We start from the raw sequence: 12,218 nt of genomic DNA on the forward strand, positions 1-12,218 counted from the left end.
GAATGCCAAAGGTAATGCAAGAAGGGGTGTGTTTGGATTCACTTATCTCAACTGTATGGAATCTCAAAGCGATTTACAAACTCCTACTCCTCCACACAACAGACACCTTGTGAAGAAGGTGGGGCTGAGAGAGTTCTGAGAGAACTGGGACTGGCCCCAGCAGGTTTCATGGGGAGGAGTGGGGAATCAAACCTGGTTCTCCAGATCAGAGTCTGTAGCTTTTAACCACTGCACCAAGCAGCTTTGTAGTGGTTAAGAGCAGGTGGACGGTAATCTGGAGAGCCAGGTTTGATTCCCCACTCCTCCACCTGTGCGGCAGACTTATCTGGTGCACGGGATTTGTTTCCCCGCTCCTACATTCCTGTTGGGCCAGTCCCAGGTCTCTCAGGACTCTCTCGGTCCCACCTGCCTCACAAGGTGTCTGTTGGGAAGAGAGGAAGGGAAAGGAGCTTGTAAGCTGCCTTGAGTCTCCTTGAAGAAGAAGAAGAAGAAGAAGAAGAAGAAGAAGAAGAAGAAGAAGAAGAAGAAGAAGAAGAAGAAGAAGAAGAAGAAGAAGAAGAAGAAGAAGAAGAAGAAGAGGAGGAGGAGGAGGAGGACGAGGACGAGGAGTTTGGATTTATATCCCCCCATTTCCTGTAGGAGACTCAAAGTGGCTTACAAACTCCTTTCCCTTCCCCCCTCACAACAAACACCCTGTGAGGTAGGTGGGGCTGAGAGAGCTCCTTAGAGCTGTGACTAGCCCAAGGTCACCCATCTGGCATGTGTTGGAGTGCCCAGGCTAATCTGAATTCCCCAGTAAACCTCCACAGCTCAAGTGGCACAGCGGGGAATCAAACCCAGTTCCTCCTGATTAGAGTACACCCGCTCTTAACCACTACGCCGCTGCTGCTCTAGGACAGAAAGGTGGGGTATAAATCTAATCTCCTCCTCCTCCTCCTCCTCTTCTTCTCCTTCTTCTCCTCCTCCTCCTCTTCTTCTCCTTCTTCTCCTTCTCCTCCTCCTCCTCCTTCTCCTCCTTCTTCTTCTTCTTCTCTGGAGAGCAGCTGTCTACCTGACGAGACAACACTGACCCTGAAGTACCCAGGGCCTGATTTAATACAAGGAGCCTTCATGTATTCATCCAGGACCATAATGGAATAGAGTACCAGCAAAATCCACCCCTCCCTGAAGAATCTCACCCTAACTGTAGGGGTTTTCTTTGTGAAGAAGAAAGTCTTTCAGTATCAGAGGGCCCCATGAGAGAAGGGGGAACACCTGAGCCCCAAAACTTCCATATTTCCCCATACTGACAAATCCTGGTTCGTTGTTATGTCTGAATGCAGCCGATGCCTCCGTGAGCACTTGGTCAAAAGGCTGGTTATCTTTACTTTCTCCAAAATCCAAATCGCCGAAGAGCCTTTCCCTGGCCGGATTCAACGCCTTGCCATCTGTTGTCCTCTATGATGTTGGAAGTGAAGGACTTTACACTGTCACGCCGTTTCCTGCCTCAACCTACAGAGGGGTTTTTACTAGAGAGCTAGTGGCTAGATAGGGACCTAGGGGTTCGACACCTTTACTCTAAGGTGACCAGATGGTCACCTTTGTGAACCGGGACGGGGGGTAGGCGGCTGCGCATGTGCACATGCGCGCGAGCCGCAGGAGCGCACGGCCTTCTGGGGCTTGCCGTTTCCCGCCCTGTGACAGGGTGGGAAACGGCAAGCCCCAGAAGGCCATGCTCCTGCGGCCTTGTGCGCGGGAGGCTGCCACACTGCCTTGCGCCCCAGAAGGCAGTGCGGCAGCCTCCCAAAAATCGGGACAATTTGAAGAACCCGCAGGACGCGGGACAAATAGTTTGAAGGCGGGACTGTCCCACCAAAAGCGGGACGTCTGGTCAGCTTACTTTACTCTATCATGCTGGTTCTATCCCTTTGATGTTAGACTGATACTCTCAGGGACTTCCTTCCTTCCGGCTTCTTCCTCGACCCCTTCTCCATTCTTTTTCCTACCATGCCTAGAGAGAGGATGGATGCTCCGTGCATCCATCCCCATCCGGCTAGATTAGGATAGCACAGTGACTCTACCTACCTACCTTTCTATCCAGAATGGAGTTCACTGATAAATACTCTTTTTATTAGATTAGAAACTACAACTGGCTCCGACTTTCTTTTGTGTAAGCTTGCCGCACATTGGGATCCATCACGCACACGCACGCACACGAGGTCAGGCTTCTGCTGTGTTCTAGCCCCCCGTGCCGCTCTGCTAACTATGAATAGGGATAATCTCCAACTACCAGGAGCACTTATCCCAACGTATGGAAGATTCCAAAATATTGCTAATGTAGAAAGACTCTGCCCTTGTAAGCCAGGCTGTCCCGAAATTGCACGGCACATGTTCTTCTACTGCCCATTCGACACTGAAATGCGAGCAAAGTAGATCAACCTCACTTTAAGACAGAGGGCCGAGTTTTCTGATATTTCCAAGCTAATCTTCCTACTAAATAGTCCCACCTGAGCGTCACTAAATTTCTGCAGGAAAGGGTGCTAGTAGTTAAGAGCAGGTGCGCTCTAATCTGGAGAACTGGGTTTGATTCCCAGCTCTGCCACCTAAGCTGCGGAGGCTTGTCCGGGGAACCAGATTAGCTTGTTCACTCCAACACATGCCACCTTGGGCTAGTCACAGTTCTTCAGAGCTCTCTCAGCCCCCACCTACCTCACAAGGTGTTTGTTGTGAGGGGGGAAGGGAAGGGAGTTTGTAAGCCCCCTTAAAGGAGAGAAAGGGGGGGGAGTATAAATCCAACTCCAACTCTTCTATTTTTTTATTATTATTATTATTATTATTATTATTATTATTATTATTATTATTATTATTATTATTATTATTATTTATTATTATTTACTAATTACGAATCACTAATTACGAATCACTAATCACGAATCACCAATTATTAATTAGTAATTAGTAATTAGTAATTAGTAATTATTAATTATTGGATTTAATATACCGCCCTATCTCAGAAGGGCTCAGGGTGGTGAACAGTATAAAATCATGTATAAAACAGACAATTTAAAACAATTATGTTCTAAAATAGCAACCCACGAAACCCATATACAACCCTCCCCAGATAAAAAGGAATGGGTCCCAATGATGTTAGGGGCCCCTATAGGCAGAAGGGGGGCGGAGGGCGGGCGGAACTTTTTTCTTTTTCACTTCCATGCAATTTTGTCGTGCATGATGTCTTTTGTTTCTTTTAAACCTCTGTGTATTTTAAATCTTTGCATATTGTGTATTACTTTATAGCCTAGACGCCTTGGATCGGAGCACCAGGATACCGGGAAGAAAGCTGGCCTGCGTGTCTGAGACACAATTTTCGCTCTTGAGGTCGCCTTGACCCCAGCACCTGTTTTTCAGGGGGCCGAGAATAAACGAAACACAAACTGTAACACAATATCTCCATTGACGCATCGAGCCGCCGACACACAGAGCCGGGGTGTTACAACATACCACTCCGACCGATGCCGCAATGCTGACTTGGCAACGCGCACGGGTTTAAAAGGGAGCTATAAAATCAAATGCACGGTAATGCAATCTCCCCCTCAAAGACGGAGAGGCTGGAATGAAAGCTATATTGTTGTATGTTCTTGCCTTGGAACTAAGATCACAGGGAGAGGCCCTTCTGGCTGTCCTGTCAATCAAAGAAGCTTGTCTGGTGGGTATATGAAACAGGACCTTTACAGTGTTAGCCCCGCCATTGTAGAACTACCTCCCCAGGGAAACCTGCCTATCCCTCTCACGTTGCATCTTCTGGAGACAACTGAAGACGTTTTTTATTTAGAATTGCATTTGATTAAAGCAGTCCTGGATTGAGATTTTAAATTTCAGTTTTAGTTTTTCGCACGTAGTCTATTTTATGTATTTTATTGGTCTTGTAAGCCACCTGTAGCTCTGCAAGGAAGACGGGTGGCTCATAAATATTTCAAATAGGCACTGTCAGGCAAGGCAGCGAAATGTCTCGTTCATTCACTTGCAGCATGAAAAAAGTTTCTACAGGAGTTGACAAACTCAAGGCGAACCCCAGATAAAACAATATCAATCTCAACATCCGCAGGAACCAAACAGCGGAAAAGAGTTGCCCGTTCTTAAGAGTTTTATTCTCGAAAGCTCTGCAGAAGGGAACCATCTTTGAGAAAGAAAAAGAAGAGCTTGGCTTTATACCCTGCTTTTCTAAACCTCAAAGAGTCTCAAAGTGGGACTCTTTAGTTTGGAGAGGAGACGTCTGAGGGGGGATATGATTGAAATCTATAAAATGATGCAAGGGGTAGAAAATGTGGACAGAGAGACATTTTTCTCTCTTCCTCACAATACTAGAACCAGGGGGCATCCATTGAAAATGCTGGGGGGGGGGGGGGGGGGAGAATTAGGACTAATAAAAGGAAACTATAATTATAAATACAATTATAAATACAATAAAATTATAAATACAATACAATTATAAACACTTCTTCACGCAACGTGTGATTGGTGTTTGGAATATGCTGCCACAGGAGGTGGTGATGGCCACTCACCTGGATAGCTTTAAAAAGGGCTTGGACAGATTTATGGAGGAGAAGTCGATCTATGGCTACCAATCTTGATCCTCCCTGATCTGAGGTTGCAAATGCCTTAGCAGACCAGGTGCTCAGGAGCAGCAGCCGCAGAAGGCCATTGCTTTCACCTCCTGCAGGTGAGCTCCCAAAGGCACCTGGTGGGCCACTGCGAGTAGCAGAGAGCTGGACTAGATGGACTCTGGTCTGATCCAGCTGGCTTGTTCTTATGTTCTTAAGGCCATTGCTTTCAGAGAGAACTGTGACAGGCCCAAGGTCACCCAGCAGGTTTTACGGGTAGGAAGCAGGGAAACAAACCCAGTTCACCAGACTAGAGTCCACCGCTCTTAACCACTACACCTCGCTGCCTTATGAAGGGGCCAAGAAGAAGTCTTGAGAAATGAATCCCACAAGTACCTTTTGTACCACTTTGCAGCACGTTAGACCGTTGCCTTCCCTACCTGGCCGTTCAACCTGAAACACCAGATCGTTGGCAAGAGGGTCAGGAAGTCTGGCAAACGTGCCGTAACGTGAATTCTCCTTTGCCTACTGAGACATCTCTGTGATTCCTGGTGCATATGTTCATGCAGTAATTCTCCGCTTAAAGTTCGACCACCGGACTAACAAACCCCCAAAGACGTTCACAAAGACTGCACGGGCTGACACGCCGAACGCTGTCCCTGACTATCCCCCAAACCCTGCCCCCTCCCCAAGTCATCCAGTGTGCACTTGGAGGAGAGGCAGAAGGCAAGGAACCGTGGGGAATTCTCAAGGTCATTGGTGTACTAGAAGTTTGCCATCTTCCAGCTGGGACCTGGAGTTCTCCAGGAGTTGCAGCTGACCTCCAGACTATAGAGAACCTTTTCCCTGGAGGAAAAAAGCATATCTGGAAACCAGGCTAGACTACTGTAACTCACTCTACGCGGGCCTTCCCTTGCGCTTGATTCGGAAACTGAAATTGGTCCAAAATGCAGCGGCACGCTTGCTCACAGGGGGCGCCTTTCGTAATCACATCCAGCCTGTGTTGCGCCGCCTGCATTGGCTCCCAGTGGAATTCCGAATCATTTTCAAGGTGTGGGTTTTGTCCTTTAAGGCCTTGCGCGGCCTGGGACCCTCGTACCTTCGGGACCGCATGACCCCATATGTCCCAGTCCGACCTCTGCGCTCGGCAGAAGCTAATTTACTGGTGGTCCCTGGCCCCTCAATGATGCGGCTGGCCTCCACTCAGGCCAGGGCCTTTACAGCCCTGGCCCCGGCCTGGTGGAACACTCTTCCTCCAGCTGTTCGGGCCCTGCGGGACCTTGGTGAATTCCGCAGGGCCTGTAAGACTGAGTTGTTCCGCTGGGCCTTTGGAGTGTCCAGTCGCTGAAATGTGCGCCCCCCCCTCACATATTTATTTTACCACCTTATGCTACCCTCTTAGAGGGAGTCCAGCCGTTCCCTCTTCTCAGGGAGGCCTTTTAAATAAATTGGGGTTTTGGGACGCCTGATACATTTGTACTGACCACTGCTTTTAATGGATTTTATTGGTTTTAGTAATTGCACTGATTGTAATGATGTACACATGTGGATATTGTTGCGCACCGCCCAGAGCCCTTCGGGGATGGGGCGGTCTACAAATCCAAATATAAATAAATAAATAAATAAATAAATAAATAAATAAATGACATTCCTGCTGAGCTTTCACCCCTCCACAAACTCTGTTCTCTCTAGACTCCTCCTGCCCCAAAGGTCCAGGAATCTTGCAAGCTGGAGTTGGCAACCCAATGTGTAACTTGAGATAGGACTTTCTTATTTCTGAACTCAAGGTTGGATAAGACCAGAGTGCATTTGGGAACTCGAGTGCACTTAAGTGGAGGATTTAAGAGTCCATGCCAGAACCAGAAGAAGAGTTTGAAGAGGAAGTGTTTGGAGTTTGACCCTGATTTTCTCAACTACAAGGCGTCTCAAAGCAGCTGACGAACTCCTTTCCTTTCCCCTCCCCAGAACAGACACCATGTGAGGCAGGTGTGGCTGAGAGAATTCTGAAAGAACTGTGCCTGGCCCAAGGTCACCCAGCAGGCTTCATGTGGAAGAGAGGGGAAACAAATCCTGTTCACCAGATAAGAGTCTGCCACTCATATGGAGGAATGGACAACCAAACCCTGATTCGCTAGAATAGAGTCCATTGCTCTTAACCACTATAGTCCAGGGGTCTGCAACCTGTGGCTCTCCAGATGTTCATGGACTACAATTCCCATCAGCCCCTCCCAGCATGGCCAATTGGGGTCTGCAACCTGTGGCTCTCCAGATGTTCATGGACTACAATTCCCATCAGCCCCTGCCATCATGGCCAATTGGGGTCTGCAACCTGTGGCGCTCCAGATGTTCGTGGACTACAATTCCCATCAGCCCCTCCCAGCATGGCCAATTGGGGTCTGCAACCTGTGGCTCTCCAGATGTTCGTGGACTACAATTCCCATCAGCCCCTGCCAGCATGGCCAATTGGGGTCTGCAACCTGTGACTCTCCAGATGTTCATGGACTACAATTCCCATCAGCCCCTGCCATCATGGCCAATTGGGGTCTGCAACCTGTGACTCTCCAGATGTTCGTGGACTACAATTCCCATCAGCCCCTGCCATCATGGCCAATTGGGGTCTGCAACCTGTGGCTCTCCAGATGTTCGTGGACTACAATGCCCATCAGCCCCTGCCAGCATGGCCAATTGGGGTCTGCAACCTGTGACTCTCCAGATGTTCATGGACTACAATTCCCATCAGCCCCTGCCAGCAGACCCCTGCACTGCACCTTACTGCTTCTCCAGATTAGAGTTCACTGCTCCTAACCACTACACCACGCTGGGACCTTCTATGTGCAAAGTGGATATTCTACCACTCAGCTACAGCAAATAAGTAGAGAATCAGTTTTCCAGCCGAGCGTGAGGGAAGAAAGAGGGAGAGATCGTGCATGCCACGATTTATGCAGTCATGGTTTTCTCCAGAAAGGCCATTTCTGTTGACTCTTTTATGGGCCATGTTTCTCATCCAGATAAATTTCTTTTAAACACGAGCACTTGTTTGAAAAAGCACGAGAAACGCATCCCATGGAAAAGTCCTCACAACGGCCCTTACCGGGGAACGAGATTGTGTAAACAACGGGTCTACAAATTTAGCGATTCCATAAATAAAAAACGTCTGGAAAGAGCCGACTATCTGGAATTAAAAGAAAAGGGAGCGAAAGGCCGCGTTTTATTTTTAGACCACGTTTGTTCCCTTCCCCGGCTCTTTCTAATTCGAGGATGTTTTATTGGCGACGCCGGATTCCTGCAAACAAATCTCCATGAATGGTTCCCAGCAGAGCGGCGGCCTGCAAAGGGGATTTTTTTTAAAAAAACCCAAAACATTATGGACCTCATCCAGAAACGACAGAGCGGGTCCAAGGAATTCGGCCCTTTATTTTCAGTGGCACCGGACCACATGAGATGGTTTGTTGGCAAAGCTGCGATGGAAAGATTAATCCAGCTGGAAGAGGAAAGGAGAAACAGATTGTGGGCCACACAAAAAGGACTTTTTGGTATCCATCACAGAGCTTCCACGTTAAGCCGGCCAATGAGTGCCGGAGAGCGTTCTTAAAGCTTAAGGGAAGGTTATATTGGACGCTGCCTGTCCACATTTCGCCCCCATGAACAGAAGAAGAAGAAGAAGAAGAAGAAGAAGAAGAAGAAGAAGAAGAAGAAGAAGAAGAAGAAGAAGAAGAAGAAGAAGAAGAAGAAGAAGAAGAAGAAGAAGAAGAAGAAGAAGAAGAAGAAGAAGAAGAAGAAGAGGAGGAGGAGGAGGAGGAGGAGGAGGAGGAGGAGGAGGAGGAGGAGGAGGAGGAGGAGGAGGAGTAGTCAGAAGCGTACCAGGGGTAAATGGCGCCCGGAGACAAATTGTCTCCAGGATGCCCCCAGGTTCTGCCCCCCCAGGTTCCACCCCCTGATGCCTCCAGGCTCCACCCCACTGCCCTCGACCCCGCCCATGTCACCATGGACATGGGCAAGGACTAGGGTGCCCATTTCCTGCTCCCCAGACTCCCCCTGCTAGCTGGGCTCTCAGCCAGCAGCCTGCAGTCTCTTCTGACCTCCCCTCCGGGCAGGCCAGAAGAGACTGCAGTCCCGGCCTCGGAGACCTTCTTTTATAAGCACTGAGGCCAGGGGGTGGAGCTTGGGGAGCAGGAAGGGGTGGGACTTCGTGCTCCTCAAGCCCCACCCCCGGCCTCAGTGCTTATAAAAGAAAGTCTCCCAGACTGGGACTGCAGTCTCTTCTGGCCTGCCTGGAGGGGAGGTCAGAAGAGACTGCAGGCTGCCAGCTGGGAGCCCAGCTGGCAGGGGGGGAAAGAAGAGATGGGGGAGTCCAGGGTGGGGTTGAGGGCGCTTGGAGGCAGCAGGAAGTCCTGCTGCCTCGTTTTTTGTGTGCCTCTGACGGGGTCGAGGCACGCAAAAACGACAAGACAGCAGGACTTCCTGGTCACGTGGGGGGCCGATTTTGCACCCCCCACGTGACCAGAAGAGTGGCGCCCGGGGGCAAGGGGTACCCCTTGTCCCCAGGCAGGTACGCCACTGGTAGTAGTAGTAGTTTGGATTTAAACCCTGCTTTTCTCAACTGTAGGGCTCTCAAAACAGGTTACAAACTCCTTCCCTTCTTCTCTCCACAGCAGACACGTTGTGAGGCAGGTGGGGTTGAGAGAGTTCTGGAAGAACTGTGATTAGCTCAAGGTCACCCAGCAGGCTTCATGTGGAGGAGAGAAGAAGAAGAGGAAGAAGAAGAAGAAGAAGAAGAAGAAGAAGAAGAAGAAGAAGAAGAAGAAGAAGAAGAAGAAGAAGAAGAAGAAGAAGAAGAAGAAGAAGAAGAAGAAGAAGAAGTAGTAGTTGTAGTTGTAGTTGTAGTGGAGGAATAGTAGTTTGGATTTATATCCCCCCTTTCTCTCCTGTAAGGCGATTCAAAGGGGCTTACAAACTCATTTCCCTTCCCCACCCCTCACAACAAACACGCTGTGAGGTGGGTGGGGCTGAGAGAGCTCAGAAGAACTGTGACTAGCCCAAGGTCGCCCAGCTGGCATGTGCTGGAGAGCACAAGCTAATCTAGTTCACCAGATAAGCCTCCACAGCTCAAGTGGCAGAGCTGGGGATCAAACCCGGTTCCCCAGATTAGAGTGCACCTGCTCTTCACCATAACACCACGCTGGCTCTTGTGGGAAACTTGCGGGAGTACGTGATTGTTGGGTGAAGAATTCCCACAGCCGGATCTGATTCTTGGACTGTTGCTTGTCGCAGACAGGACCGCAGTGACATCATCATCCCGCGCCTTTCATCTAGCAGACATTGATCAGGGAAGTTCATAGGATGGGACGTAACGGTGGAGTGACCAGTGGCGCAAAGCGGCCAAGCAAATGGCCCCAAAAACCCACAAGCGGACCCTGAGGCCATTGTAGGTTTGCCACTTGCCTGCCCATATCTTTGGGGAGGGGAGGGACCTTAGCAGAGTATAATAGAGCCCACCCTCCAAACCAGCCTTTTGCTCCAAGGGGACTGGTCTTGACCATCAGAAGATCACCGAGGCCCCTTCCGCACATGCAGAATAACGCACTTTCAATCCAATTTCAATGCACGTTGAAGTTGGATTTCACTGTGCGGAATAGCAAAATCCACTTACAAACGACTGTGAAAGTGGATTGAAAGTGCATTATTCTGCATGTGCGGAAGGGGCCTCAGTTTTTTTAACTGCTAGAGGTCTCCAGATCTGGACGGTGGACTTCATTGGCAATAAATCTCGTTGAAACCCCCCCTCCTGGCGGCACCATCCTCAGACTCCGCCCCTGAAATCTGCAGGTGCTTAATCCAGTGGTGGGATCCAAAAATTTCCCATGGTGGTGGGATTCAAACTGTGGCGTAGCGCCAATGGGGCTGGGCGGGGCATGACAGGGGCGTGGCTGGGCATTCCGGGGGTGGGGCTGTGGCAAGGACGCAGCCGCTGCGCCGGTCCTTGGGCGGGAAACGAATGCACACAGGCGCAGGCTGCCACGCACGCCGGTGCACCTCCTGCTAGACTGCTTCCAGTTCTGCGCGCTACTGCTGAGAGGAGGGGCATAACTAAGGCAAAAATCACGTGGCAAAATCACCGATTAGTAACCCCCTCTCGGCGCACACAAATAATTAGTCACCTACTCTCGGGAACCTGTGAGAGCCTGCTGGATCCCACCTCTGGCTTAATCCCAACACAGATCTGGGTGCCCTCGGCAGAAACCGAGAAAGTCAGCCGCCTTGCTTATTAACCGCCTATTAAGTTGAGCAGTATTTCTATTTTTGTACTTTGTTCCCATTTTGCCTTTGTTCGCAAGAGCTCAGGGCAGCATACTGGGATTTCCCCTCTTCTTTTTTCTCCTTGCAGCAACTCTGTGAAGGAAGTGAGGCTGAAAGAGCATGGCTGGACCCGTGCTCTTTTGTGTGTGTGTGGTTTTGTGGCTGAGTGAGAATTTGAATGCGGGTCGCCCCAGACCTCCTCTGCTGCTCTAACCACTGCACCACACTGTCAGTTCACTTCCTTCTGTCTTTCACAAACAACAAACCATGAATGTCCCATTTCTTGAAAGGAATATTTGTTGTCCATGAGAGTTACCCGAGTCCAGGTGGGGCTTGGAGGTCCCCCAGAATTTGAGGTGGTCTTCTGAAGGCAGTAACCCACAGGTGTCATGCTGGCAGGGGATGATGGGAACTGTAGTCCATAACATCTGGAGGGCCGCGAGTGACACCTGTGCAGTAACCAGTTCCTCTGGAGAAAGTAGGTCCTTTGGGTGGTGGACTTACAGCCCTGTTGTCTCTCTCCTTCGCTAATCCTGCCCTTCATAAGAATATAAGAACATAAGAACTAGCCTGCTGGATCAGACCAGAGTCCATCTAGTCCAGCACTCTGCTACTTGCAGTGGCCCACCAGGTGTCTTTGGGAGCTCACATGCAGCCCTCTGAAAAGAAAAACCAGAGCTCACTCAGCCCTTTCTGGCCCACTCCTCTTCTCCACTGCTACTCTTCTCAGCTGGTTCCAGAGACTAACTGAAAAGATTAAAAAATTTGAGAAGCCCCACCTCTCAGCAGCCCCACCAATCAGCAGCCTCAGCAGCCTCCACCAATCAGCAGCCCCAGGACAAGGAGGAAAAAAGAGAAAACCCCTGTTTAAAATACACTGTTTAAAAGTTGTGGCTTTGAGAAAAGCCCTCTGAAAAGAAAAACCAGAACTCACTCAGCCCTTTCTGGCCCACTCCTCTTCTCCACTGCTACTATTCTCTGCTGGTTCCAGAGACTAACTTCCTACTCATTGCTTCCAAAACTCCAGAAATGTCACCATGCAGAGTTGGCAAACAGGCCAATAAAGAAGAAGAAGAAGAAGAAGAAGAGGAGGAGGAGGAGGAGGAGGAGGAGGAGGAGGAGGAAGAAGAAGAAGAAGAAGAATTGGCTTTTATACCACACTTTCTCTACCTCAAAGGCATCTCAAAGCAGTTTACAAGTGCCTTCCCTTCTTCCTCAGGTACCTTGTGAGGCAGATGGGGCTGAGAGAGTTCAGAGAGAACTGGGACAGGCCCAAGGTTACCCAGCAGGCTTCGTGTGGAAAAGCGGAGAAAACAAACCCAGTTCACCAGATGCGAGTCC

The sequence above is a fragment of the Sphaerodactylus townsendi genome, linkage group LG06, assembly GCF_021028975.2.
Source record: "Sphaerodactylus townsendi isolate TG3544 linkage group LG06, MPM_Stown_v2.3, whole genome shotgun sequence".
Classification (NCBI taxonomy): domain Eukaryota; kingdom Metazoa; phylum Chordata; class Lepidosauria; order Squamata; family Sphaerodactylidae; genus Sphaerodactylus; species Sphaerodactylus townsendi.